The sequence below is a fragment of the Syngnathus scovelli genome, unplaced genomic scaffold (genome assembly GCF_024217435.2).
Source record: "Syngnathus scovelli strain Florida unplaced genomic scaffold, RoL_Ssco_1.2 HiC_scaffold_134, whole genome shotgun sequence".
NCBI classification, from domain to species: domain Eukaryota; kingdom Metazoa; phylum Chordata; class Actinopteri; order Syngnathiformes; family Syngnathidae; genus Syngnathus; species Syngnathus scovelli.
In genome coordinates this window covers 35,001-52,500 of record NW_026061226.1, presented here as the reverse complement: position 1 = coordinate 52,500, position 17,500 = coordinate 35,001, and positions in this window count along the sequence as shown.

Below are 17,500 nucleotides of genomic sequence, written 5' to 3'. Positions count from 1 at the left end.
TGCGGCCGGCTGGCGAGGTGAGATGTGGGCCATTGCCGCGCTCCCGACGAACCGTTCCGGGGGGCTGGTGACGTCGCGCGTTCGGCGCTGATGCTGCGACCGGGAGGGAAGCTGCGCCCCGTCCGAGTCAGACTCGGTCGTTGCGGCCCCCCCGAGCCCGCACGCCTCACGCGGAGGGGTCATACGCCCCGGCGGCCACGATAGACGCCTCCCGCTTCGCGGTGGTCGGGAAGGCGTGTGCGGATATGTGCGGAGGTTGGGACTCGGGCTTGGTCTTTGAGAAATCGGTTTCGCGGTCGACCGGCGCGGCCGGCGGACGCCCACGTGGCGTGCCGCAAGTCGGATCGCGCGCTCGGCCTCCGTGGATGGCCTCTGGGTGAGGTTGAGCCGGGGCGTCTCGGTTTCGCTGCCGTACGGTTCGCGCTAGGCCTGCGCGGGCGGCGCGGGGCGCGCGCTCGCGCGGCGGCCGTAGCGCTGGAGTGCGACCCGCAAGTGGGGAGGAACCGTCCACCCAACGCCGGCGGTAGCCGGGGCCGGTGGGGGCCCTACCAAGGCGGGTCATGGGCGCATGTCGGTCAGGTTATAAGAGTGTTGTTTTTTCGCTCCGGGCTAGAGCCGGGTGAGGTCGTCTCGAACCACGTGCCTGAAGGCCGCCTCGCGCCGGATTCGGCCCCGCTCATTCGTCGGAGTGACCGCCCGACGCGGGCATCGCTAGATTAGCCGTGGCCCCGATCCTTCCCCATCGACAGCCTTTCGCCCCCTGTGCTCCGGCCTGTTAATAGAGGCGGCCGGTACCCCTTCCTTGGATGAGAGAGAATCCTTAACGGACCATTCGCAGATTTTCGCCCGGCCTCTGTTTACCGAGGCGGCCGGTACCTCCGTCTGCCTTGGATGGACCGCATCCGCAGATTTTCGTCCGGCCTTAGCTTAAGGAGACGGCCGTTGCCTCCACACCTTGGAGATGATATTCGCTCCGGGCTAGAGCCGGGTGAGGTCGTCTCGAACCACGTGCCTGAAGGCCGCCTCGCGCCGGATTCGGCCCCGCTCATTCGTCGGAGTGACCGCCCGACGCGGGCATCGCTAGATTAGCCGTGGCCCCGATCCTTCCCCATCGACAGCCTTTCGCCCCCTGTACTCCGGCCTGTTAATAGAGGCGGCCGGTACCCCCACCTTGGATGAGCCAGAATCCTTGACGGACCATTCGCAGATTTTTGCCCGGGCTTTGTTTACCGAGGCGGCCGGTACCTCCGTCTGCCTTGGATGGACCGCATCCGCAGATTTTCGTCCGGCCTTAGCTTAAGGAGACGGCCGTTGCCTCCGATCCTCCGGGCTAGAGCCGGGTGAGGTCGTCTCGAACCACGTGCCTGAAGGCCGCCTACGCCGGATTCGGCCCCGCTCATTCGTCGGAGTGACCGCCCGACGCGGGCATCGCTAGATTAGCCGTGGCCCCGATCCTTCCCCATCGACAGCCTTTCGCCCCCTTCGCTCCGGCCTCTGAGGCGGCCGGTACCCCTTTCTTGGATGAGACAGAACCCTTGACGGGCCGTTCGCAGATTTTTGCCCGGGCTTTATTTACCGAGGCGGCCGGTACCTCCGTCTGCCTTGGATGGACCGCATCCGCAGATTTTCGTCCGGCCTTAGCTTAAGGAGACGGCCGTTGCCTCCGATCCTCCGGGCTAGAGCCGGGTGAGGTCGTCTCGAACCACGTGCCTGAAGGCCGCCTACGCCGGATTCGGCCCCGCTCATTCGTCGGAGTGACCGCCCGACGCGGGCATCGCTAGATTAGCCGTGGCCCCGATCCTTCCCCATCGACAGCCTTTCGCCCCCTTCGCTCCGGCCTCTGAGGCGGCCGGTACCCCTTTCTTGGATGAGAGAGAACCCTTGACGGGCCGTTCGCAGATTTTTGCCCGGGCTTTATTTACCGAGGCGGCCGGTACCTCCGTCTGCCTTGGATGGACCGCATCCGCAGATTTTCGTCCGGCCTTAGCTTAAGGAGACGGCCGTTGCCTCCGATCCTCCGGGCTAGAGCCGGGTGAGGTCGTCTCGAACCACGTGCCTGAAGGCCGCCTACGCCGGATTCGGCCCCGCTCATTCGTCGGAGTGACCGCCCGACGCGGGCATCGCTAGATTAGCCGTGGCCCCGATCCTTCCCCATCGACAGCCTTTCGCCCCCTTCGCTCCGGCCTCTGAGGCGGCCGGTACCCCTTTCTTGGATGAGACAGAACCCTTGACGGGCCGTTCGCAGATTTTTGCCCGGGCTTTATTTACCGAGGCGGCCGGTACCTCCGTCTGCCTTGGATGGACCGCATCCGCAGATTTTCGTCCGGCCTTAGCTTAAGGAGACGGCCGTTGCCTCCGATCCTCCGGGCTAGAGCCGGGTGAGGTCGTCTCGAACCACGTGCCTGAAGGCCGCCTCGCGCCGGATTCGGCCCCGCTCATTCGTCGGAGTGACCGCCCGACGCGGGCATCGCTAGATTAGCCGTGGCCCCGATCCTTCCCCATCGACAGCCTTTCGCCCCCTTCGCTCCGGCCTCTGAGGCGGCCGGTACCCCTTTCTTGGATGAGACAGAACCCTTGACGGGCCGTTCGCAGATTTTTGCCCGGCCTGTGTTTAAGGAGGCGGCCGGTACCTCCCTCCTTGGATGACCAACAACCCTTGACGGGCCATTCGCAGATTTTTGCCCGGCCTGTGTTTAAGGAGGCGGCCGGTACCTCCCTCCTTGGATGACCAACAACCCTTGACGGGCCATTCGCAGATTTTTGCCCGGCCTGTGTTTAAGGAGGCGGCCGGTACCTCCCTCCTTGGATGACCAACAACCCTTGACGGGCCATTCGCAGATTTTTGCCCGGCCTGTGTTTAAGGAGGCGGCCGGTACCTCCCACCTTGGATGACCCACTACCCTTGACGGGCCCATTCGCAGATTTTTGCCCGGCCTGTGTTTAGGGAGGCGACCGGTCCTCCGTAGCTTGATCGGATTTCCCTTCCGGCCTGTGTTTAAGGAGGCGGCCGGTCCTCCGTAGCTTGACCGGATTTCCCTTCCAGCCTGTGTTTAAGGAGGCGGCTGGTCCTCCCCGGTCGGTTGCCAAGCGACCGGGACCCGCAAGTGGGCAGGAACCGTCCACCCAACGCCGGCGAGCCGGGGCCGGTGGGGGCCCTACCAAGGCGGGTCTAACTTCAGGCGGTGCAAACGGGGGAGGGGGGTAAGGACGGCTGCCGGGAGCAGACAGCCGTCCCCGGGAGGGGGTAGTAGCTTCGCGGCGGCCGCCGGGAGCAGACGGCCGTCCGCGCATTCTGCCAATGCCTGTAGGACTTTGAATATTTCACAGCCGTGCTGTGGCACTTAGAAAATTTTTCAGAGACGTGGCACTTAGAAAGTTTTTCAGAGATGTGGCACTTTGAAAGTTTTTGAGAGATGTGGCACTTTGAAAGTTTTTGAGAGATGTGGCACTTAGAAATTTTTTGAGAGATGTGGCACTTAGAAATTTTTTGAGAGATGTGGCACTTTGAAAATTTTTGAGAAATGTGGCACTTAGAAAATTTTCTCTCTCTCTCTGGAAGTGCCGTGCCTTCTTCAGTTCTGCTATCCGAGCAGGGGACGCTTGCTGGCGGCCGTTACCAGCGCTCGGACCAGGCCCAATTGATTTGCATGGAAAACAATTGCGTCCCCCATGCTCGTTCTGACTATATTTTGCGAAAGGGGGGTAAAGTGATGAGTACACTAAGTGGGGGGACCAACCCATGTACTCTAGAAAAAGTACATGGGTTGACAAAAGACCAGTTGGTAATGCACCCCTGGTACCCAAACCCCTGGTACCTTTAGGCACTTAGAAAAAATTTCGCCCAAATTTGGAGGTCGCTCCAGGGGAAGAGGCCGAATTTTCGCCTATTACGGCCGACCGCGGGAACCAGCCGAGGCGGACGCTTTTCGGCGCAAGAGCCGTTGGCACTTAGAAAATATTCGCTAAACTTCAAAGGACCTCCAGGGGAAGAGGCCGAATTGTCACTTTTTCTGGCCGACATCGGGAACCAGCCGAGTCGGACTCTTTACGGCGGAGCAGCCGTTGGCACTTAGAAAATATTCGCCAAACTCGGCCGGACTTCCAGGGGAAGAGGCCGAATTGTCACTTGTTCTGCCCGACATCGGGAACCAGCCGAGTCGGACACTTTAAGGCGGAGCAGCCGTTGGCACTTAGAAAATATTCGCCAAACTTGAACGGACCTCCAGGGGAAGAGGCCGAATTTTCACCTGTTCTGGCCGACATCGGGAACCAGCCGAGTCGGACGCTTTAAGGCGGAGCAGCCGTTGGCACTTAGAAAATATTCCCCAAACTTGAACGGACCTCCAGGGGAAGAGGCCGAATTTTCACTTGTTCTGGCCGACATCGGGAACCAGCCGAGTCGGACGCTTTAAGGCGGAGCAGCCGTTGGCACTTAGAAAATATTCGTTAAACTTCAACTGACCTCCAGGGGAAGAGGCCGAATTTCCACTTATTCTGGCCGACATCGGGAACCAGCCGAGTCGGACGCTTTACGGCGGAGCAGCCGTTGGCACTTAGGAAATATTCGCCTTAACTCGGCCGGACTTCCAGGGGAAGAGGCCGGATTTTCACTTGTTCTGGCCGACATCGGGAACCAGCCGAGTCGGACTCTTTACGGCGGAACAGCCGTTGGCACTTAGGAAATATTCGCCGAACTCGGCCGGACTTCCAGGGGAAGAGGCCGATTTTTCACTTGTTCTGGCCGACATCGGGAACCAGCCGAGTCGGACCCTTTACGGCGGAACAGCCGTTGGCACTTAGGAAATATTTGCCTTAACTCGGCCGGACTTCCAGGGGAAGAGGCCGGATTTTCACTTGTTCTGGCCGACATCGGGAACCGGCCGAGTCGGACACTTTAAGGCTGAGCAGCCGTTGGCACTTAGGAAATATTCGCCTTAACTCGGCCGGACTTCCAGGGGAAGAGGCCGGATTTTCACTTGTTCTGGCCGACATCGGGAACCAGCCGAGTCGGACACTTTAAGGCTGAGCAGCCGTTGGCACTTAGGAAATATTCGCCTTAACTCGGCCGGACTTCCAGGGGAAGAGGCCGGATTTTCACTTGTTCTGGCCGACATCGGGAACCAGCCGAGTCGGACTCTTTACGGCGGAACAGCCGTTGGCACTTAGGAAATATTTGCCTTAACTCGGCCGGACTTCCAGGGGAAGAGGCCGAATTTTCACTTGTTCTGGCCGACATCGGGAACCAGCCGAGTCGGACTCTTTACGGCGGAACAGCCGTTGGCACTTAGGAAATATTCGCCGAACTTGGCCGGACTTCCAGGGGAAGAGGCCGATTTTTCACTTGTTCTGGCCGACATCGGGAACCAGCCGAGTCGGACTCTTTACGGCGGAACAGCCGTTGGCACTTAGGAAATATTTGCCTTAACTCGGCCGGACTTCCAGGGGAAGAGGCCGAATTTTCACTTGTTCTGGCCGACATCGGGAACCAGCCGAGTCGGACTCTTTACGGCGGAACAGCCGTTGGCACTTAGGAAATATTCGCCGAACTTGGCCGGACTTCCAGGGGAAGAGGCCGATTTTTCACTTGTTCTGGCCGACATCGGGAACCAGCCGAGTCGGACCCTTTACGGCGGAACAGCCGTTGGCACTTGGGAAATATTTGCCTTAACTCGGCCGGACTTCCAGGGGAAGAGGCCGATTTTTCACTTGTTCTGGCCGACATCGGGAACCAGCCGAGTCGGACTCTTTACGGCGGAACAGCCGTTGGCACTTAGGAAATATTTGCCTTAACTCGGCCGGACTTCCAGGGGAAGAGGCCGAATTTTCACTTGTTCTGGCCGACATCGGGAACCAGCCGAGTCGGACTCTTTACGGCGGAACAGCCGTTGGCACTTAGAAAATATTCGTTAAACTTCAACTGACCTCCAGGGGAAGAGGCCGAATTTTCACTTGTTCTGGCCGACATCGGGAACCAGCCGAGTCGGACTCTTTACGGCGGAACAGCCGTTGGCACTTAGAAAATATTCGTTAAACTTCAACTGACCTCCAGGGGAAGAGGCCGAATTTTCACTTGTTCTGGCCGACATCGGGAACCAGCCGAGTCGGACGCTTTTCGGCGGAGCAGCCGTTGGCACTTAGAAAATATTCGTTAATCTTGAACGGACCTCCAGGGGAAGAGGCCGAATTTCCACTTATTCTGGCCGACATCGGGAACCAGCCGAGTCGGACGCTTTACGGCGGAGCAGCCGTTGGCACTTAGGAAATATTTGCCTTAACTCGGCCGGACTTCCAGGGGAAGAGGCCGATTTTTCACTTGTTCTGGCCGACATCGGGAACCAGCCGAGTCGGACCCTTTACGGCGGAACAGCCGTTGGCACTTAGGAAATATTTGCCTTAACTCGGCCGGACTTCCAGGGGAAGAGGCCGATTTTTCACTTGTTCTGGCCGACATCGGGAACCAGCCGAGTCGGACTCTTTACGGCGGAACAGCCGTTGGCACTTAGGAAATATTCGCCAAAATGTTCCGGACCTCCAGGGGAAGAGGCCGAATATTCACTCGTTCTGGCCGACATCGGGAACCAGCCGAGTCGGACACTTTACGGCGGAGCAGCCGTTGGCACTTAGGAAATATTCGTTAAACTTCAACTGACCTCCAGGGGAAGAGGCCGAATTTTCACTTGTTCTGGCCGACATCGGGAACCAGCCGAGTCGGTCTCTTTACGGCGGAGCAGCCGTTAGCACTTAGGAAATATTCGCCGAACTTGGCCGGACTTCCAGGGGAAGAGGCCGGATTTTCACTTGTTCTGGCCGACATCGGGAACCAGCCGAGTCGGACACTTTACGGCGGAGCAGCCGTTGGCACTTAGGAAATATTTGCCTTAACTCGGCCGGACTTCCAGGGGAAGAGGCCGGATTTTCACTTGTTCTGGCCGACATCGGGAACCAGCCGAGTCGGACACTTTAAGGCTGAGCAGCCGTTGGCACTTAGGAAATATTTACCTTAACTCGGCCGGACTTCCAGGGGAAGAGGCCGATTTTTCACTTGTTCTGGCCGACCGGGTGAACCGGCCGAGGCGGACACTTTACGGCGGAGCAGCCGTTGGCACTTAGGAAATATTCGCCAAAATGTTCCGGACCTCCAGGGGAAGAGGCCGAATTTTCACTTGTTCTGGCCGACCGGGGGAACCGGCCGAGGCGGACACTTTACGGCGGAGCACCCGTTGGCACTTAGAAAATATTCGCCAAAATGTTCCGGACCTCCAGGGAAAGAGGCCGAATTTTCGCTCGTTCGGGCCGACCGGGAGAACCGGCCGAGGCGGACACTTTACGGCGGTTGAGCCGTTGGCACTTAGGAAATATTCGCCAAAATGTTCCGGACCTCCAGGGGAAGAGGCCGAATTTTCACTTGTTCTGGCCGACCGGGGGAACCAGCCGAGGCGGACACTTTACGGCGGAGCACCCGTTGGCACTTAGAAAATATTCGCCAAAATGTTCCGGACCTCCAGGGAAAGAGGCCGAATTTTCGCTCGTTCGGGCCGACCGGGAGAACCGGCCGAGGCGGACACTTTACGGCGGTTGAGCCGTTGGCACTTAGAAATTATTCAGACTTCCATCAAACACACATCGGCCTTTTGCCGTCACTGCCCGGGATGGGCACCGTGGTAGCTCGGACAGTTCGTGTGACAGCTTCCGCTGGCACTTAGACAATTTTTAAAATGAAAATAAACAGTTCTGCACATACGTGCCGACTATATTTTGCGAAAGGGGGGTAAAGTGATGAGTACACTAACTGGGGGGACCAAGTACATAAAGCCTACCCCTGGTACCTCAGAGAGGCCGAATTGACACATTTTGTGTCCGACCGCGGGAACCAGCCGAGGCGGACGCTTTTCGGCGCAAGAGCCGTTGGCACTTAGAAAATATTCGTTAATCTTGAACGGACCTCCAGGGGAAGAGGCCGAATTTTCACTTGTTCTGGCCGACATCGGGAACCAGCCGAGTCGGACGCTTTACGGCGGAGCAGCCGTTGGCACTTAGGAAATATTCGTTAATCTTGAACGGACCTCCAGGGGAAGAGGCCGAATTTTCACTTGTTCTGGCCGACATCGGGAACCAGCCGAGTCGGACGCTTTACGGCGGAGCAGCCGTTGGCACTTAGAAAATATTCGTTAAACTTCAACTGACCTCCAGGGGAAGAGGCCGAATTTCCACTTGTTCTGGCCGACATCGGGAACCAGCCGAGTCGGACGCTTTACGGCGGAAGAGCCGATGGCACTTAGAAAATATTCGTTAAACTTGACAGGACCTCCAGGGGAAGAGGCCGAATTTTCGCTCGTTCAGGCCGACCGGAGGAACCGGCCGAGTCGGACACCTTACGGCGGAAGAGCCGATGGCACTTAGAAAATATTCGCCAAAATGTTCCGGACCTCCAGGGGAAGAGGCCGAATTTTCACTTGTTCAGGCCGACCGGAGGAACCGGCCGAGTCGGACACCTTACGGCGGAAGAGCCGATGGCACTTAGAAAATATTCGTTAAACTTGACAGGACCTCCAGGGGAAGAGGCCGAATTTTCGCTCGTTCAGGCCGACCGGAGGAACCGGCCGAGTCGGACACCTTACGGCGGAAGAGCCGATGGCACTTAGAAAATATTCGTTAAACTTGACAGGACCTCCAGGGGAAGAGGCCGAATTTTCGCTCGTTCAGGCCGACCGGAGGAACCGGCCGAGTCGGACACCTTACGGCGGAAGAGCCGATGGCACTTAGAAAATATTCGTTAAACTTGACAGGACCTCCAGGGGAAGAGGCCGAATTTTCGCTCGTTCAGGCCGACCGGAGGAACCGGCCGAGTCGGACACATTACGGCGGAAGAGCCGATGGCACTTAGAAAATATTCGTTAAACTTGACAGGACCTCCAGGGGAAGAGGCCGAATTTTCGCTCGTTCAGGCCGACCGGAGGAACCGGCCGGGTCGGACACCTTACGGCGGAAGAGCCGATGGCACTTAGAAAATATTCGCCAAAATGTTCCGGACCTCCAGGGGAAGAGGCCGAATTTTCACTTGTTCAGGCCGACCGGAGGAACCGGCCGGGTCGGACACGTTACGGCGGAACAGCCGTTGGCACTTAGAAAATATTCGTCAAAGTCGTCCGGACCTCCAGGGGAAGAGGCCGAATTTTCGCTCGTTCGGGCCGACCGGAGGAACCGGCCGGGTCGGACACGTTACGGCGCAACAGCCGTTCGCACTTAGAAAATATTCGTTAAACTTCACAGGACCTCCAGGGGAAGAGGCCGAATTTTCGCTCGTTCGGGCCGACCGGAGGAACCGGCCGGGTCGGACACGTTACGGCGCAACAGCCGTTCGCACTTAGAAAATATTCGCCAAAGTCGTCCGGACCTCCAGGGGAAGAGGCCGAATTTTCGCTCGTTCGGGCCGACCGGAGGAACCAGCCGGGTCGGACACGTTACGGCGCAACAGCCGTTGGCACTTTGAAAATATTCGCCAAAATGTTCCGGACCTCCAGGGGAAGAGGCCGAATTTTCGCTCGTTCGGGCCGACCGGAGGAACCGGCCGGGTCGGACACGTTACGGCGCAACAGCCGTTGGCACTTTGAAAATATTCGCCAAAATGTTCCGGACCTCCAGGGGAAGAGGCCGAATTTTCGCTCGTTCAAGCCGACCGGAGGAACCAGCCGGGTCGGACACGTTACGGCGCAACAGCCGTTGGCACTTTGAAAATATTCGCCAAAATGTTCCGGACCTCCAGGGGAAGAGGCCGAATTTTCGCTCGTTCAAGCCGACCGGAGGAACCAGCCGGGTCGGACACGTTACGGCGCAACAGCCGTTGGCACTTTGAAAATATTCGCCAAAATGTTCCGGACCTCCAGGGGAAGAGGCCGAATTTTCGCTCGTTCGGGCCGACCGGAGGAACCGGCCGGGTCGGACACGTTACGGCGCAACAGCCGTTGGCACTTTGAAAATATTCGCCAAAATGTTCCGGACCTCCAGGGGAAGAGGCCGAATTTTCGCTCGTTCAAGCCGACCGGAGGAACCAGCCGGGTCGGACACGTTACGGCGCAACAGCCGTTGGCACTTTGAAAATATTCGCCAAAATGTTCCGGACCTCCAGGGGAAGAGGCCGAATTTTCGCTCGTTCAAGCCGACCGGAGGAACCAGCCGGGTCGGACACGTTACGGCGCAACAGCCGTTGGCACTTTGAAAATATTCGCCAAAATGTTCCGGACCTCCAGGGGAAGAGGCCGAATTTTCGCTCGTTCGGGCCGACCGGAGGAACCGGCCGGGTCGGACACGTTACGGCGCAACAGCCGTTGGCACTTTGAAAATATTCGCCAAAATGTTCCGGACCTCCAGGGGAAGAGGCCGAATTTTCGCTCGTTCGGGCCGACCGGAGGAACCGGCCGGGTCGGACACTTTACGGCGCAACAGCCGTTGGCACTTTGAAAATATTCGCCAAAATGTTCCGGACCTCCAGGGGAAGAGGCCGAATTTTCGCTCGTTCGGGCCGACCGGAGGAACCGGCCGGGTCGGACACTTTACGGCGCAACAGCCGTTGGCACTTTGAAAATATTCGCCAAAATGTTCCGGACCTCCAGGGGAAGAGGCCGAATTTTCGCTCGTTCGGGCCGACCGGGAGAACCAGCCGAGGCGGACACTTTACGGCGCAACAGCCGTTGGCACTTTGAAAATATTCGCCAAAATGTTCCGGACCTCCAGGGGAAGAGGCCGAATTTTCGCTCGTTCGGGCCGACCGGAGGAACCAGCCGAGGCGGACACTTTACGGCGGTTGAGCCGTTGGCACTTAGAAATTATTCAGACTTCCATCAAACACACATCGGCCTTTTGCCGTCACTGCCCGGGATGGGCACCGTGGTAGCTCGGACAGTTCGTGTGACAGCTTCCGCTGGCACTTAGAAAATTTTTAAAATGAAAATAAACAGTTCTGCACATACGTGCCGACTATATTTTGCGAAAGGGGGGTAAAGTGATGAGTACACTAAGTGGGGGGACCAAGTACATAAAGCCTACCCCTGGTACCTCAGAGAGGCCGAATTTTCGAATTCTGAGGCCGAGCTGGGGAACCAGACGAGGCGGACACTTTTCCGAGAGAGAGCCGATGGCACTTAGAAAATTTTCGGCTAAGTCGGCAGGACTTCCAGAGCGAGAGGCCGAATATTCGTCAACTGTGGCCGACCGGGGAACCAGCGAAGGCGGATAGGCGGTCACGGAGGTCCCGCCGGCTGGTCCGCGGGCCAATTTGGGTCCCGTAATTTAGCGGTCGCGGTCCGGAATCCACGCCGGCCGGGGAACCAGCGCAAGCGGATAGGCGGTCACGGAGGTCCCGCCGGCTGGTCCGCGGGCCAATTTGGGTCCCGTAATTTAGCGGTCGCGGTCCGGAATCCACGCCGGCCGGGGAACCAGCGCAGGCGGATAGGCGGTCACGGAGGTCCCGCCGGCTGGTCCGCGGGCCAATTTTGGTCCCGTAAGTGAGCGGCCGCGGCCCGGAATACACGCCGACCGGGGAACCAGCGAAGGCGGATAGGCGGTCACGGAGGTCCCGCCGGCTGGTCCGCGGGCCAATTGGGGTCCCGTAAATTAGCGGTCGCGGCCCGGAATTCGCGCCGGCCGGGGAACCAGCGCAGGCGCATAGGCGGTCACGGAGGTCCCGCCGGCTGGTCCGCGGGCCAATCGGGGTCCCGTAAGTTAGCGGTCGCGGCCCGGAATTCGCGCCGGCCGGGGAACCAGCGCAGGCGGATAGGCGGTCACGGAGGTCCCGCCGGCTGGTCCGCGGGCCAATCGGGGTCCCGTAAGTTAGCGGTCGCGGCCCGGAATTCGCGCCGGCCGGGGAACCAGCGCAGGCGGATAGGCGGTCACGGAGGTCCCGCCGGCTGGTCCGCGGGCCAATCGGGGTCCCGTAAGTTAGCGGTCGCGGCCCGGAATTCGCGCCGGCCGGGGAACCAGCGCGGGCGGATAGGCGGTCACGGAGGTCCCGCCGGCTGGTCCGCGGGGGGAACTGCGCCCTCTGGCGGACACGCCATTGTAAATGAATGGGGTTTGGCACTTAGTGCATTTTTCGCCGAAGCCGACGAGCGCTCCGGGCGAGGAGGCCGGATTCTCGCCATCCGTGGCCGGCCGGGGAACCGGCCAAGGCGGATAGGCGGTCACGGGGGTCCCGCCGGCTGGTCCGCGGGCCAATTGGGGTCCCGTAAGTTAGCGGTCGCGGCCCGGAATCCGCGCCGGCCAGCAGCCACCGGGAGGCGGGTAGGCTGTCACGGAGGTCCCGCCAGCTGGTCCGCGGGCCAATTAGGGTCCCGTAAGTGAGCGGTCGCGGCCCGGAATCCACGCCGGCCAGCAGCCACCGCCAGGCGGGTAGGCTGTCACGGAGGTCCCGCCAGCTGGTCCGCGGGCCATTTAGGGTCCCGTAAGTAAGCGGTCGCGGCCCGGAATGCACGCCGGCCAGGAGGCACCGGCAGGCGGATAGGCTGTCACGGAGGTCCCGCCAGCTGGTCCGCGGGCCATTTAGGGTCCCGTAAGTTAGCGGTCGCGGCCCGGAATGCACGCCGGCCAGCAGCCACCGGCAGGCGGATAGGCTGTCACGGAGGTCCCGCCAGCTGGTCCGCGGGCCATTTAGGGTCCCGTAAGTTAGCGGTCGCGGCCCGGAATCCACGCCGGCCAGGAGGCACCGGCAGGCGGATAGGCGGTCACGGAGGTCCCGCCGGCTGGTCGGCTGGCCAATTACCTCCAGCCGAGCGGATATGAACTTTATAAGCACCTTGGACGAAGCCTTATTCGACTTCCAGCACCTCGGCTTAGCATTTTCCACGGCCCGCTGATCTTACAGAAGACGTCCAGCCGGTTCTCCGGGTGCTTTCCTCATCACGTTTTAAGCCGGCCGAGGCTTCCAGCACCTCGGCCGGGCCTTTCCCACGGCCCGCTGAGCTTCCAGGGGACCTCCAGCCGGTTCTCCCGGTGCCTCGCGCCTCGCTTTGCGAGCCGGCCGAGGCTTCCGGCACCCCGGCTAAGCTTTCTCCACGGCCCGCTGAGCTTCCGAGGGACCTCCAGCCGGTTCTCCCGGTGCCTCGCGCCTCGCTTTGTGAGCCGGCCGAGGCTTCCAGCACCCCGGCTAAGCTTTCTCCACGGCCCGCTGAGCTTCCAGGGGACCTCCAGCCGGTTCTCCCGGTGCCTCGCGCCTCGCTTTGTGAGACGGCCGAGGCTTCCAGCACCTCGGCTGAGCGTTTCCCACGGCCCGCTGAGCTTCCAGGGGACCTCCAGCCGGTTCTCCGCGCGCTTTCCTCCTCACTTTTAAGCCGGCCGAGGCTTCCAGCACCTCGGCCGAGCGTTTCCCACGGCCCGCTGAGCTTCCAGGGGACCTCCAGCCGGTTCTCCCGGTGCCTCGCGCCTCGCTTTGCGAGCCGGCCGAGGCTTCCAGCACCTCGGCTAAGCTTTCTCCACGGCCCGCTGAGCTTCCAGGGGACCTCCAGCCGGTTCTCCCGGTGCCTCGCGCCTCGCTTTGTGAGACGGCCGAGGCTTCCAGCACCTCGGCTGAGCGTTTCCCACGGCCCGCTGAGCTTCCAGGGGACCTCCAGCCGGTTCTCCGCGCGCTTTCCTCCTCACTTTTAAGCCGGCCGAGGCTTCCAGCACCTCGGCCGAGCGTTTCCCACGGCCCGCTGAGCTTCCAGGGGACCTCCAGCCGGTTCTCCCGGTGCCTCGCGCCTCGCTTTGTGAGCCGGCCGAGGCTTCCAGCACCTCGGCTGAGCGTTTCCCACGGCCCGCTGAGCTTCCAGGGTACCTCCAGCCGGTTCTCCCGGTGCCTCGCGCCTCGCTTTGAGAGCCGGCCGAGGCTTCCAGCACCTCGGCTGAGCGTTTTCGGCGGCCCGTTGCTCTCCCGGAGGTCGCAACGGGGAGTTACCTCCCTCTCGCGGACACGGCGAGTAAATACACCGCCTCTCGCACTTGGCGCACACTCACTCGCATTGCTACGCCTCCCGTGGCACTTTAAGCGGCCGAACGGCGGGAGTAACTACGACTCTCTTAAGGTAGGCTCACTTGACTATTTATTCATGTATTTATTTATTTTTGACGGTTCGCGGAGGCGATGACGCTCCGCGCGGGTAAACGGCGGGAGTAACTGTGACTCTCTTAAGGTAGGCTCACTTGACATCTATTTATTTATGTATTTATTTATTTTTGACGGTTCGCGGAGGCGATGACGCTCCGCGCGGGTAAACGGCGGGAGTAACTGTGACTCTCTTAAGGTAGGCTCACTTGACATCTATTTATTTATGTATTTATTTATTTTTGACGGTTCGCGGAGGCGATGACGCTCCGCGCGGGTAAACGGCGGGAGTAACTGTGACTCTCTTAAGGTAGGCTCACTTGACATTTATTTATTTATGAATTTATTTATTTTTGACGGTTCGCGGAGGCGATGACGCTCCGCGCGGGTAAACGGCGGGAGTAACTGTGACTCTCTTAAGGTAGCCTGACTCGACGTCTTTTTCAACGGTGGCTGGAGGACCCGGGCGGTTCTCGGGGGTGCGTCGCTCCTCACTTTTGACGCCCGAGGAGGCTCCCGGCACCTCGGCTACGCGTTTTCGGCGGCCCGCTGAGCTTCCAGAAGACCTCCAGCCGGTTCTCCCGGTGCTTTCCTCCTCACGTTTTAAGCCGGCCGAGGCTCCCGGCACCCCGGCCAAGCGTTTCCCACGGCCCGCTGAGCTTCCAGGGGACCTCCGGCCGGTTCTCCGCGCGCTTTCCTCCTCACTTTTAAGCCGGCCGAGGCTTCCGGCACCCCGGCCAAGCGTTTCCCACGTCCCGCTGAGCTTCCAGGGGACCTCCGGCCGGTTCTCCGCGCGCTTTCCTCCTCACATTTTAAGCCGGCCGAGGCTCCAGGCACCCCGGCTAAGCTTTCTCCACGGCCCGCTGAGCTTCCAGGGGACCTCCGGCCGGTTCTCCGCGCGCTTTCCTCCTCACTTTTAAGCCGGCCGAGGCTTCCGGCACCCCGGCCAAGCCTTTCCCACGGCCCGCTGAGCTTCCAGGGGACATCCAGCCGGTTCTCCGCGCGCCCCCCTCCTAACTCGACGCCCGAGGAGGCTCCAGGCACCCCGGCCGAGCCTTTTCGGCGGCCCGCTGATCTCCCGGAGGTCGCAACGGGGAATTGCCTCCCTCTCGCGGACACGGCGCGTAAATGCACCGCCTCTCGCACTTTGCGCACACTCACTCGCATCGCTACGCCTCCCGTGGCACTTTAAGCGACCGGGACCACCGCGAGCGCGGGCGATGACTAAGAGGCTCCCCGGCCGGCCTCGCGGAGCTCCGACGCTCCCCCGCGGGACTTCCGGCGGCCGGCCGGAGCCTCGGCACGGCTGCCGCACTCCCTAATAACACCCCGCGGACCCCCGCGAGCCGAACGCTCGCTGCCGCGGGCGACCCGTGCCAAGGCGGACGCGTGACGGCGCGGGAGCCCTCGGCACTATATCACGGTCACGTATGTAGTCAAATCGTGTAAAATCACCGTTAGTTTATTCATAATATAGGTAATAATTAAATAAATATTAACATCGCGTATATCATTAATAAACACATGTATGTATTTATTTAATAATTAAATAAATATTAACATCGCGTATAATCATGCGCAATACTTCGTGGCCGACCGGGGAACCGGCGAAGGCGGACGCATCGCGGCGCGAGAGCCGTTGGCACTTTGGAAAAATAAATAAATAAATAAATAAATAAATAAATAATAATTCGCCGACCGGGCTCCGGGGGGAGAGGCCGATTTTTGGCCGTTCGTGGCCGACCGGGGAACCGGCGAAGGCGGACGCATCGCGGCGCGAGAGCCGTTGGCACTTTGGAAAAATAAATAAATAAATAAATAAATAATTCGCCGACCGGGCTCCGGGGCAAGAGGCCGAATTTTCGCTCGTTCGGGCCGACCGGGGAACCGGCGAAGGCGGACGCAGCGCGGCGCGAGAGCCGTTGGCACTTTGAAAAAAAAAAAAAAAAAAAAATTCGCCCACCGGGCTCCGGGGGAAGAGGCCGGCTTTTCGCCGTTCGCGGCCGACCGGGGAACCGGCGAAAGCGGACGCGCTCTCTAACGAGCCCCGCCGGCCGGAGGAAGTGCGCCCTCTGGCGGACACGCCGTTGTAAATGAATGGGGTTTGGCACTTAGTGCATTTTTCGCCCAAGTCGAAGCGCGCTCCGGGCGAGGAGGCCGGATTCTCGCCACCCGTGGCCGGCCGGGGAACCGGCCAAGGCGGACGCGCTCTCTAACGAGCCCCGCCGGCCGGAGGAAGTGCGCCCTCTGGCGGACACGCCGTTGTAAATGAATGGGGTTTGGCACTTGGTGCATTTTTCGCCCAAGTCGAAGCGCGCTCCGGGCGAGGAGGCCGGATTCTCGCCACCCGTGGCCGGCCGGGGAACCGGCGAAGGCGGATAGGCTTTCACGGAGGATCCGCCGGCTGGTCCGCGGGCCGATTAGGGTCCCGCGAGTGAGCGGTGGCGGTCCGGAATCCAGGCCGGCCAGGAGGCACCGCCAGGCGGATAGGCTTTCACGGAGGAGCCGCCGGCTGGTCCGCGGGCCGTTTAGGGTCCCGCGAGTGAGCGGTGGCGGTCCGGAATCCAGGCCGGCCAGGAGGCACCGCCAGGCGGATAGGCTTTCACGGAGGACCCGCCGGCTGGTCCGCGGGCCGTTTAGGGTCCCGCGAGTGAGCGGTCGCGGTCCGGAATCCAGGCCGGCCAGGAGGCACCGCCAGGCGGATAGGCTTTCACGGAGGACCCGCCGGCTGGTCCGCGGGCCGTTTAGGCTCCCGTAAGTTAGCGGTCGCGGTCCGGAATACAGGCCGTCCAGGAGGCACTGCCAGGCGGATACACTCTCTAACGAGCCCCGCCGGCTGGTCCGCCGGGGGAAGTGCGCCCTCTGGCGGACACGCCGTTGTAAATGAATGGGGTTTGGCACTTAGTGCATTTTTCGACCAGCGGCAACGCAGGCTGACGGGCGGCCGCTTCCACGGGCCGGTACTACTCTACGGAGGCGCTAGCCGCCTCCGGTGGGGGCCGTGTGATCTCGCTGGATGCCCGAGGACCTTCCGCGAGGCCCGGCCGCAGCTTTTACGCGCGCCCGGTCCTATTACCTGGTGGAAGCTGGAGGCCGGGGCTCCGCAGCTCGCCGCCCGGGGACCTTCCGCGAGGCCCGGCCGCAGCTTTTACGCACCACCGCTGCTATTCTCTGGCTCCGGCTTCGTCCCGGAGGGTGCTTGGGGAACGGCGGCGCACACCGCGAACGGCCGGTGGCGGTCGGCTGGTGGCGGTCGGCTGGTGGCTGTCGGCTGGTGGCGGTCGGGGGTGGCGCTTGGGGATGGCGCTTGGGGATGGTGGCTGTCGGCTGGTGGCGGTCGGCTGGTGGCGGTCGGCTGGTGGCGGTCGGCTGGTGGCGGTCGGGGGTGGCGCTTGGGGATGGCGCTTGGGGATGGTGGCTGTCGGCTGG